The sequence below is a fragment of the Paramisgurnus dabryanus genome, chromosome 15, assembly GCF_030506205.2.
Source record: "Paramisgurnus dabryanus chromosome 15, PD_genome_1.1, whole genome shotgun sequence".
NCBI lineage: Eukaryota > Metazoa > Chordata > Actinopteri > Cypriniformes > Cobitidae > Paramisgurnus > Paramisgurnus dabryanus.
This window is the reverse complement of record NC_133351.1, coordinates 38,326,579-38,339,113: the sequence shown is the minus strand read 5'-3', so window position 1 is coordinate 38,339,113 and position 12,535 is coordinate 38,326,579. Positions and strand designations below refer to the sequence as shown.

The following is a 12,535-nucleotide window of genomic DNA, read 5'->3' as shown; positions in this document are numbered from 1 at the left end:
CAGGACATATTGCCGCTCATATAGTCCCTAACCAGTTTAAAATTGGTGCTTTATATGATATCAACAAACATTTTCGCAAACAAAAGAGAAACCGCAAACATGAGTACGAAAACCACCATATAGCAGTCTTGGCTACCTGTTGCATTCTGGCGTTTATGTCAGTACTGTTTATATGCGATATACCAACTAAAGCAGGTGAAAATACTAACCGTCCCGCTGCTGTTGATCAAGATCCATTTGGCATTTTGGGTGAGAAAACCAAACTATATTTTTTTGGTGTTGGTTATGTTACCATCTTCTCCCACACCTTTACTGCCAATGAAGCACGGGCTTCCAAAAGACTGAACAAACGCAACTGCACGAGCAAGCAGAAGCACGCTCCTCCAAAAATAATTAAAACTTTAATGTTGTTGCTGCTTCTGTCGGGAGATGTACACTTAAATCCCGGGCCACTACGTAAAGACGATGTATTCCAACACACTGAACAGCAGTATCAAGAACATGATTCGTTTCCGGAAGTTGATGTAACAACAGACGTAGTCTTTCTGACTGAAAGTAGTGCATCTGGCGGCGAGAGGGACGGAACAACTGCTGGCGCTGTCGTGTTGGAGCCGCAGCAGATGCGGGGCTTTGATCGCGATGAGGAGTGGAGCGTGGGTGTATGTTATCCAGTACCAGCAACAGAGTCTCAGAGCATCGTTGTCTGTAATTTGGATTCGGACACTGCGGTGAGTCTTGATCTACACGGCCCATGCATTACAACAGATAACGAATGTAAACAACGACGGCAACATACAAGGTCCAAAAATCCAAATCGGGCAGCGCTCAAGCAGAAAGAGCTGAAGATCTTTCAAACTGTAAATCATGCCCAGATTATTTGGAATCCCCAAACAAAACCAAAGGGGATTTTGGGAGGACACATTAATATAAGGAGTATCTTACCAAAAATAGATCAAATTAAAAGATTGTTAACTGATTCCAACCTGGATTACATGTGTGTGACTGAAAGCTGGCTGTATCCATCCGTTCCTACAGACCTAATCAACATACCTGGCTTTAAGTGTTACAGGAGAGATAGGGACAAAGGGAGGGGTGGGGGGGTGCTATTATACATCAAAGATAAATTTAAGTGTGAGATAGTTAACATTGACTCGACATTGGAATGCCTGGGGCTAAATGTAATTCTGTCTGCAACAATGCAATTTAAATTAATCGTCATTTATAATCCACCTTCACATAGAGTAAATTTCGATGAAGATCTTAAGAGTCTCCTGTTGAATATTGATAATTGTACAGAATGTATAATAATGGGCGATTTCAATATAAATTGGCAGGAGAAAAATAACAGCAGAACAAAGCTGAAATTATTGATGGATAAGTTCAAATATAAGCAAATGATAAACAAACCTACAAGAATTACTAAACAAAGCGAAACATTGATTGATTTGATTTTTGTAAATAGACCAGAAAGAATAACTAAAACTTATAATCTGATCACAGGGCTTAGTGACCATAACATGACATTAGCTGTTAGAAAGTTAACTAAAAAGCGTTTTATTAATCATAATAAAGCAGAGAATAAAATGAAAACAACAGGAATTCCCAAATCAAAAATAAATTCTTTCGAAAATGAGCTAAATCAAATTAATTGGAATAGTATTATCGCTGAGACAGATTTAAATGTGAGTGCATCCAAATTTGTCACTAAACTAAATGATGTAATAAATAAGTATACAAAAACCTGGACAAAAAAAACAAGGAAGTATTCTCTACCATGGTTTAACCACGACATTTGGCTAATGGCTAAAAAACGTGACCTTGCACTTAAAAAGTCCTTAAAATCTAGGAATAATATTGACCATCAAATCTTCACTGGTCTCAGGAACAAAGTCATAAGTGAGCTGCGTAAAGCAAAAACAAAATATTTTATAAAAATGATAGAAGATGCAAATGGAAGCAGCTCTAAACTATGGCAACATATAAATAAGATGACAAATTCTAATAGGAAAAACCTTCAAATTATAGATTGCCTTAAAATTGATGATAATTATGTTACTGATAACCAGTTAATTGCAAATGAGCTAAACAAATACTTTGTCGAATCAGTTTACGATCTAGCTAAACCTTTCAAGGGCAAATTACCTCATGAGAATAAAGTTCAGCCTAGTAGTACAGATCTCTTACAAATCAGAGAAGTTTCGTGTGACAAAGTAAGGAAAATTATTGTCAAAATGAAAAATTCTACATCAAGAGACATACATAATCTCAATGTTTCTCTAATTAAAAAACATCTAAGCAGTTTGCTCGATCCCATTACTTATCTTGTAAACCAGTCAATACAGACAAATACTTTTCCTCAGAGCTGGAAGACTGCTGTTATAACTCCAATTTATAAGTCAGGCGATAAAGATCAAGCCTGTAATTATAGGCCTATTTCCATTCTCCCTGTTGTTTCTAAAGTTCTGGAAAAAATTGTGGCGGAACAATTAATAGAACATCTTGAAAATAACAAATTGTTGCATGCCCAGCAGTTTGGGTTCAGACAAAAACACAGTACAGAAACAGCAAATTGCTTCTTGCTAGAACAGATTAAAGGTTCACTGGATAAAGGGAATGTCGTAGGCGCTGTGTTTTTAGATCTAAAGAAGGCCTTCGACACAGTGGACCACTGTATTTTATTACAGAAATTACAACATTTCCAACTTTCACCTGCAGCTCTCTCATGGTTTAAGTCATACCTGGAGGGTAGAGAACAATGTGTTAAAGTAGGAACCGTTAAATCCAACTTGAGTCTAAATGACTTAGGAGTGCCTCAAGGGTCAGTTTTAGGACCACTGTTGTTTTCAATGTATATAAATGATCTTCCAGATTGCTGTCAGGGTGTAAATTGCCAGCTTTATGCTGACGACACAGTTATCCATGTGTCAGCAAAAACAACTGCACTGGCTGGGCAGCAGTTAACACAGGCACTACATAACATCTCAAGATGGCTTCAGCTGTCTCATTTAACTTTAAACGTACAGAAAACTTTTTCAATGTGTTTTTCGATCAACCGGAGGTCCCCTGACAGCATCTTTGAGGTTCATTTAGACCAAGAACCCATTCAAGAGGTTCATGAAACTAAATATTTGGGAATTATTTTGGACAAACACTTGAAGTTTCAAAGTCAAGTAAACCATGTTTGCAAGAAAGTGAAATCAAACTTGAATTGTTTTCGTTTTATTAGAGGGCATTTGTCACATCACGCGGCTTTATTGTTTATGCATGCTATGGTTTTTTCGCATTTGTCATACTGTATTACGGTATGGTCACAAACATCAGCGTCCACTCTAAAACCAGTCACCTCTCTTTATAAACAGGCAATTAAGATATTTGATAAAAAACCTATGAGATGGCATCAGTGTGATATCATACAAAAACACAAGCTTTTTACTTTTGAAAATTTTATAAATTTTAGTGTTTTGAAATTGACTTTTAAATGTTTGAACAATTGTGTGTCACCACTGTTTTCGGGCCTCATGGAGAGGCGTCAGGGTTCTCTTAGACCCTCCACCAGAGCCTCAGCTAGTGGGGATTGTGTGCTCCCGAAGCTAAGAACATCTTTTGGACAATCTAGCTTCTCCTTTAGAGGGGCTACACTTTGGAACTCTCTCCCCACTGGATTTAAACTGCAGACCAATATTAACATCTTTATCAGAGAGCTAAAACAGTGGCTTAAAACGGGCCAAAGTTGTTCTCATGTGTAACTGTGTTTGTTTAGTATACTGTGGTTTTAGTTTGTTTTTTAGTTGTAAAAGCCTCCTATGGACAGGTGTTGAAAATTAGCACACGTGCTATAACACTTTGTACAATGCATCTGGTTCGTCCAATGTCTATTGCTATGTCCATATTAAATTAACTAAATAAATAAAATAAATAAAATTTATCTCCAATTACACAATAATGTCTGACAAATACTGGCATGCTCAGAGTCCAGTGTGACTTGCGGCTTTACTTAACACTCTGAATGCCTGCCAATGATGTTACTAATCGTTATTGATTGGCTGACATGCCGCACGTGAGTTGACCATTCAGTTTTTTCCAATTGTAGAAGAATAGCCAAGGGTTCCCAGGTGAAAAATAAATATATTTAAATAGTATTTTTTGGGACATACTTAATATATTTAAATGCTACTATACTAAATGCATATTAAATGTATTATATTGAACCCACTTCAAATATATTAAATGCATTTCGAGATATATTTAAAGTCAATTTTAATCTATTTGTATTATATTTAATATATTGAAATTGTGTTAAATTGGAACAACTTCAAATATATTTAGTGCAATTTAAGTGTACTTCTTTAAAATTCATTTGAAATGCACTTCTCATACACTTAAAAATACAGTTAGAATACATTTAAAGCTTAATTTAACTGTGCTTTAAGAACACTTAAATAGTACTTCAGCATATTAGAAATATACTAGCATTACATTAATAGAAATGTATTAGCATTACACTACTATTTTATTATAAAGCTGTTTTTAATATTTAAAATGTTATATTAAAATCATTAAGTAAGTCACATACACAGATTTTGAATACAGAACAATTTAATATACTTCATATTGTGTTGTGTACATTACAAAAATATCTAAAGTAAATCAAGCACAGAGACATACATAATCTCTTGACCAAAGAGAAACAATATAAAACAAATATCAGAGAAATGCAATTACAGAGCTACTTCTATCAAATTGTACAACATTAACATTAACAAAGTACACTATGAATATGCAATCACTAAATATTCACAAGCAATGATTATATAATAATCATAAGGAATGATTATATAATAATCATAATGTAATCTCTGCATAAAAAGTTACTGAAATAAAAATGTTTAAGTGCAATTTAAAGACGGAGTGCACAATGTTTGAAAAAAGCTTTGGAAAAGGAAATTGGGCCGACTACCAAAACACACTTGTAGCCAACCAGCAGTAAGGGGTGTGTCTACTAACCGACATCCTTGCCGGGGTTGCTGTTGTATGTGGTGGCTCTATTAAAAGAAGGTCCAGATTCTATTGGGGTAGAGGCATGTTTGTTTAGGTAATTTCAAATGTTAACATTGTTAAATAGTGCACTCCGCCTTTAACCAACTTAAGATAAACCTATACAAAGCTGAACTAAAACACAAAACAGTTTAGATGTCACATGTTTAAGTGGAGGGTCACTTCTTCTTGCAATTCAGACACCGTAGTAATTGAAGACTGCTTTATCACACGGTCTGTGAAAAGGAAACAGAATATACCAATTAACCAATAATGAATGAACATTTGGCTATCCATGTTTAAAATAAATTGGCATAGATATGCATGTATGGAAGTTTTGTTAACTTCTCAGTTTACCTTTTAAAGCTTTGACTGTGTCCTCATCAAGCGTGTCAGTTTTATCTGTCACAGCACTCTACAAGTGGGAATGAAGATAGGATTAGAACAGGCTCATTATATAAAGCAACCTGTGTGTATTACAGGATATGTTTTACATTGATAATTGTGTTTTATTTGAACCTAGATCATTTTCCATTGTTTGTCTATTGTGGTCTTGCAAACTTAAGGTTCACCTCTGTTTAAGGAGATTTAAGGAAATCAGAAATGATGCCAAACAGGGCTCCAGACTGCTATCAAATGGTGGCATTTTGACACCTAAATTTGAGAGTGTGCCACTGAATTTTACATCCGGTCGCACATGTGCGACCAGCAAATTTGACCTTTTTTTTGTGATATGACACTGAATTTGAAACAGTACATTGTACTTTCTGAATCTATAATTAAAGTATTTATTAGTAATACAGTATAAATTAGTAGACATGTGAATATTTGGTTAGCATGTTGTTTTACCGTGTGTGCCCCTAAATTTTCTGGTGCGCCCCTAAAATTTTCAGTTGGGGGCCACTGTGCTCCTAGTAAAAAAAGTTAGTCTGGTGCCCTGCCAAATGGTATATGCAAGGATAACTAGGCCAAGTCCCTTACAGCTTTACAATAAAAAAAAAGTTTCTTACATGAATAATTCAAAAGGACAGAAATTAGCCACCTGGAATGGATGTGTTGCAAACGTTTTTCTTCCGAATCACTCCACATTTGTCCCAATTCAAAAATGTCAATAGCAGTTGATCTGAAAAACAACAGGCAGGTAAATGATGATTAATGATTTGGTTTTCTTTTTAAGAATTACTTACCCCGAGTACAATATATTAAGACAATATAATATAATCAAACCCAGCCTCGACAGTTTTACAATCTCTCATAAAAGTATCCCTTCTTACAATGTCATTTTTGTGTCCATATGTAATTAGAAATACATTTAAAAATGAACAAAAAGACAATAAGGTTGTCAAGATTGAACTGATATAAACATTAGTCATTGAACATTACTGGAGTTATAATAACCATATGGTCATATCATGGTATTTTCAGGTAAGACAGCTCAAACATTCATTTTAAACCAGTGTTCTTCACTCCCAACCCTGGAGAGTCGGTGCCCTGCAGAGTTTAGCTCCAACCTTAATCAAACACACCTGCAAACTAATCAATGTCTTCATGATCACAAGAGCTGTGTCTGAAACCGTTCCCTCGTTCACTCATTCACTATTCCCTATATGGGGAATGACAGTTGAGTCCACTATATGGGGATGAAGCAAATGAAAATGAGTGAGCGATTTCGGACACTGACGCAAATATCATGCGTCAGAGAGCTGTCGCAGAGATTCATCAAAAACACCTGTGTGGCTTTATTGATTGTGCTGTGAAATGGTAAAGTTTACTTTCTTACTGTTTTTCACATTTGTCATGTTTATTGTATTAGTTGATAATAAAGAGAACAAAACAACTGCTTATAATATTTATTTACTGCTGTTTGTTTATTGTTTAATAAAAATGTGTATTAGATTTAAAATAAAAGATAACGCAATTTTTTTTCATTTGTTTATTTTCAAAAAGTAGAAAATAACTGACAACAAGAAAATGTTTGGTGTTTACTGTCAGTATCCTTCAGCTGATTCAAGTTACGTGTTCGTCTCCCGTTGCATCATGGGAAATATGAGTGAACGAGTGTACATCGAATGTACCCTCAAAATCAGAGTGCATTGTGGGTAAAAAGTAGTGAATGAATGTAGGGAATGAAGTTGTTCACTCAGGTTTCGGACACCACTACAAAATGGCCGACACCCGATATAGTGCACTATATAGTGGATAGGGAGCGGTTTCAGACACAGCTAAGAAAATCACAGGTAGGTGTGTTTGATTAAGGTTGGAGCTAAACTCTGCAGGGCACCGGCTCTCCAGGATTGGGAGTGAAGAACACTGTTTTAAACTAACGTTAGCGTTGCAAGAGAAACATTAGAAAAACTTAAACGTGAACTTTATAAGGGAACAAATAGCAACAACAAACTTACCACCAAGAATAAGTCTTTCTATGCGCTATATCTTCATTTGTTCCCGTCTACTTGGGATCTGGTCGGTCATATTTATGTCGCTGTGCTAAAAAAAAAAGAAAGGTTTTAATGATTTAATGAGAGAAATGCCTAACGTTAGTCAGAAAATAAAGATGTTTAAATTACCACACGCAACACAGACATAATGTTACTAAAGAAGCTAGGTTAAATGTAATGTAATGTTTTACTTATTTAATAGTTAACTAAATAAAGAAATGCGAAAATCTGTCATCACTTACCCTCGTGTTGTCTCGTTCATCTCCAAGCAAAAAGCGAAATACTTTTTCCCTCGACGTCAGATCCACTAAAACTGCTCACATTTTAAATCGAGTTGTTTTATCTTAGCCCTCTAGTGAAATATGATCGCCGATTAATTAAATAAATACGTTTAATGCAGAGTCGCCATCTAATTTAACAGTTTATACGTTTAATGCAAGCAACCACATGCACCTCGTGAACTGAACTGAACTGAACAAGTTTCAAATAGCACCGTGACGTGTTACTATGACAACAACCAATCAGGTTTAGTCACGTGTGTTGTTTGTAGTGATGGGCAGTCCGGCTCTTTCCATTGATTCGGCTCTTTCGGCTCAAGCTCCGGCTCTACATTTTAGTGATGGCAGTCCGGCTCTTTTAATAGATTTCGCTTTTTTGGCTCGGCTCTGTTATTAGAGCTGGCTCTTACGGTCCTACCCCTGCCTGCGTCTGAAGATTCGGCTCTGCTCGTTCGCTACAAAGAATCAGCTCTTAGAGCGGCTCGTTCACGAACGACCCATCACTAGTTGATTGTACATAAACACTAGCAAACGTAAGATTTTAAGCAAATCTTTGAAAAAATAGTTTATTATGCAATCGTAATGATATAATGTTGAAATGCTTGAGGAAAGTTCAATGTTAGCTTATTACAATTAATGAATCATGTTTTGAAAAAAGTATGTTTTATCCAAATATACTAAAACTTCACTAGAAGTACATTTGTGTTTAGCATATTTCTTAAAAGTGTAATTATGCATATATTTATTACCAGCATACTTCTAGTACACTTAATATAAATACATTAAAAATATTCTTAAGTTTAGCATATTTCTTAAAAATGTAATAAAGCATTTATTTATTACCAATGTACTTATAGTACACTTAATACAAATACATTAAAAATATTCTTAAGTTTAGCATATTTCTTTAAAATGTAATTAAGTTTATATTTATTACGAATGTACTTCTAGTACACTTGATATAAATACATTAAAAATATTCTTAAGTTTAGCATATTTCTTAAAAATGTAATTAAGTATATATTTATTACCAGTGTACTTCAAGTATACTTTTAAAAAATACGTTTAAATGCAATTTAACGTATTTTTAATACACTTCAAATAAGTATGTTGGAAATACAAATGTATTATAAACATACTATTTGTATTTTAAGTATATTTTTAATACATTAAATACTACGTCTTTTTGACCTGGGTGCCATCTGCCTAGAGGGACATACCAGCAGCAGACCACACTCCTATATTAGTAGATTTAAAAAAAAAACATTGTTGATGAAACTACATACAAATACAAATTATAAATCAATGCATTTCTTTACTAGTAATAAAAAAAACTTAAAATTAATCCTCAAAATGCGTCAAAATGAATGGATCCTTCACAGCCTCAAGGCTACCCCAAGATTCATTGCGCGCCTGTAACGGCTGAATATTTTAAAAGAAACATTTAAAAGTGTGTATTTAGCAGAAAAAAAAGATTAATATTATTCTGTGTATGTTGCATATATTTCTAAGGTTGATTTGTTTGATGTACTGTTGGTTAGCTTAATCTACCTACAGCAGGTGTCGCAAATTATGGATCCTCTGAAGTGGTCGCCTTCTGAGGTCGCATCCTTCGAATTGGGACACAGCTCAATATGAACTTCCAATCACGTTGCTCGAACATTTTGAACTTCTATTGTTGCAACTTTTTTATTTAACGGCCCAGGTGATGTAGAGGCTCCTTGAAACGCATTTTGAACTTTCTTTGGTAAACTGCAGTTATAATGAGAAAATCTCAGCAATAGTGTAGAGCCTTAGAGTCTTAGGCTACAGTATATCCACACGAAGCCGGTGCATTCCCTATCCGATCATTTTTTTTCCTTGCTCTAAAAAAATAATCCGTAAACACGAAACCACTGAAACCGACTGAAAGCGGTGTAGTATATATGCCGGACCAGTATGGGGCGCTGTAATTCTGCCACAGATATACACTATACACGGAGAAGAAGACTTTAAGCATGCGCATAGCCAACGTATGGTGTTGTCCATTATCGCTTGTTGGTCACCACAATTGCATAGAAGCAATAGATTTTGCTGTAATAAAGCTAGTAGGCTTTAGTAGCTTCTGTAGCACGAACACAATCACGTAATCCGCCGTTATTGTTGTTGCTGTTACGTGTGACGCTTCCGACACGTGATGTGATGACGTTTTCGCTTCACAAAATATACGGATTGGCTGTACAGACGAAACCACAAGGGTGTCGGATTCAGATTTATCCACTTTAGGACCCGGTTTCAAAAAATTGCGGATTCAGTCTCCCAAAACGCCGGATCCGTGTGGATGAAACGCCAATACGATAACAAATTTATACGTATACAGTGATACGCGTCTCCGTGTGGACAGCCCCTTAGAGCATATATTACACCACAAAGCCATACGAAGAACACAAAAACTTAAACACACATTAAAAAATGTTACACCTTAAATTACTTACATTTTAATGTAGCTACCTCTGGAACGGCCGTTGCAACTTCCACCTCGAGCTGGGAGTTGTCTACACGTTTTCTTCGTAAGCCATGTGCATCACAAAACCGACGTATGCTAGACTTTGAAGCACTGTTTGCCAGTCCACATTCGAATTTCAGAACATCCACCTCTAATGATATTCTCTATAGTATTTCGATACGGTAATAGTGACTCCATTAGGCATCTAACATTAACAACAGAACACCGCGAAACGACGACGTAACATTATGCACCTTCTTCTTTTAAATGCGGACAGGTGTCATGATTACATGCCGCCAACTAGTGTTTGTTTTGACATTTGTTTAGATCTAGGGTAATACGCAGTGTGCCTTAGCCAATCACATGATTACAGCAATGACGTCATTACCTTGCTGTCAAAAAGCCTGGTAAGCGTGGTATTTGTGCATGACCCGCACGTGCACAAATCCGTGTGCAACATGTAGCCTACTAACCACGCAAACATCAATTTACTATCCACTCAAGCAGCAGTCTCTTGACATAATATTTTTACTGCTCCTGTTTTAATGAAAGCAGACACAGACCCTACATTTTAAGCGGTCGAAAGTGAACAAAAGAGATGGATTAAAATACCAGGAATGATGATAAAAGGTTAGTTTATTAATGAGCAATTTCATACTCATATAACAGTCAAGTAGGCTTTCTTGAGTAATATTTCATAAAACACAATTAAGTATTACAGTAATCATAGCTAACATTTTAATTCTTCCATAATACATTTAATAGTGAAATTACTCATGTTGACAGCTCTATTCAAACGCGCTCGAGCGGGAGGCGAACCGGGGTTCTGTCTAGCAATCGGTCCATGATGCGAGTCGAGCACTTGAAAGCCTCATCTTCCACGTCGCTCATATGGACGCACAATGTGAGGTTGCCCAGAGCCGATTTGGAGATTAGGGAATGATGTTAAAGCTATGTAGTACTCACATAACACCTTCTATAGTCTGTCTATGACAGTTAAATATATAAAAATACCATGACTACCATGATCTTTTTTTATACATTACATTGTATATAAAGATAGCCTATAACATTTGTGTGAATAGCCTGCACTGACTGCCTTTAATATGTATTCTGTGCATGACTGCATTTTAACCTTATTATCCGATTATCAATTAAAAGTTGATAGATGAGATCTGAACACAGGGGCGTCAGTTTGTGTTGGAAAGTGGCATGGACAAAATATCAGATTAAAAAACATTACAGCAGATTGGGAAAAATACTGAATAATGGCGACTCAAAAATGGGCATAGCGTAGGCCACACTGCAGAAAATAACTTTTTTAAGTAGTATTTTTGTTTCCAGTAAAAATATAAAAAAATTCTAAAATTAAGATGTATTTTCTTGATGAGCAGACCTCGGAAAATAAGTTTTTAGACAAAAAGTATAAAATCTAAGCGAATTTGTGCTTAAAACAAGCAAAATAATCTGCCAATGGAATATTGGAAGAAAAAAATATTGAATTAAGCGTTTATGAAAAAATAAACTTATTTCAAGAATTCTTTTCTTATTCCATTGGCAGATTTTTTTGCTTGTTTTAAGCACTAATTTACTTTTACATTGTTTTGTCTAAAAAACTAGACTTTATTTTCCTATGTCATTTTTTTTTAAAACAGCCAGGGCGTTCCCTGCCTATACAGCCCTATACAGTCTGCAATGCTCGCCGCGACCCTAAAGAAGCCGTTATGACACAAAACTGAAAGCCGTCTGTTCCAGATATCTGTATATGTTGTTAATCACATGATAGGAACATATTTTCACTTTAAGCACATTAGTGTGTGTGTGTGTGTGTGTGTGTGTGTGTGTGTGTGTGTGTGTGTGTGTGTGTGTGTGTGTGTGTGTGTGTGTACCTGGTAATTATCACGTTGCGGGGACCAATTGTCCCCACAAAGATAGGAATACCAGTGTTTTTGTGACCTTGTGGGGACATTTTGATGTCCCCATGAGGAAACAAGCTTATAAATCAAACAGAATGATGTTTATTGAAAATGTGAAGTAGCTGAATGGTTTCTGTGATGGTTGGGGTTAAGGAATGGGGTAAGGGGAATAGAATATACAGTTTGTACAGTATAAAATGCATTACGTCTATGGAATGTCCCCACAAAACATGGAAACCAGAATGTGTGTGTGTGTGTGTGTGTGTGTGTGTGTGTGTGTGTGTGTGTGTGTGTGTGTGTGTGTGTGTGACAGAGAGAGGGAGAGAGAGGGAGAGGGAGAAAGAGAGAGATTTTACTTTTGTATTTAGGCCAAGGCCAACACGA

The 12,535-nt window shown here is 35.8% G+C and overlaps 1 pseudogene; it reads right to left on the bottom strand.

The window, feature by feature from the left end:
* Positions 1-10,433, bottom strand: part of LOC135758568 (uncharacterized) — a 106,988-nt pseudogene extending 96,555 nt beyond the window's left edge.
* Between the last annotated feature and the right edge of the window lie 2,102 nt (positions 10,434-12,535).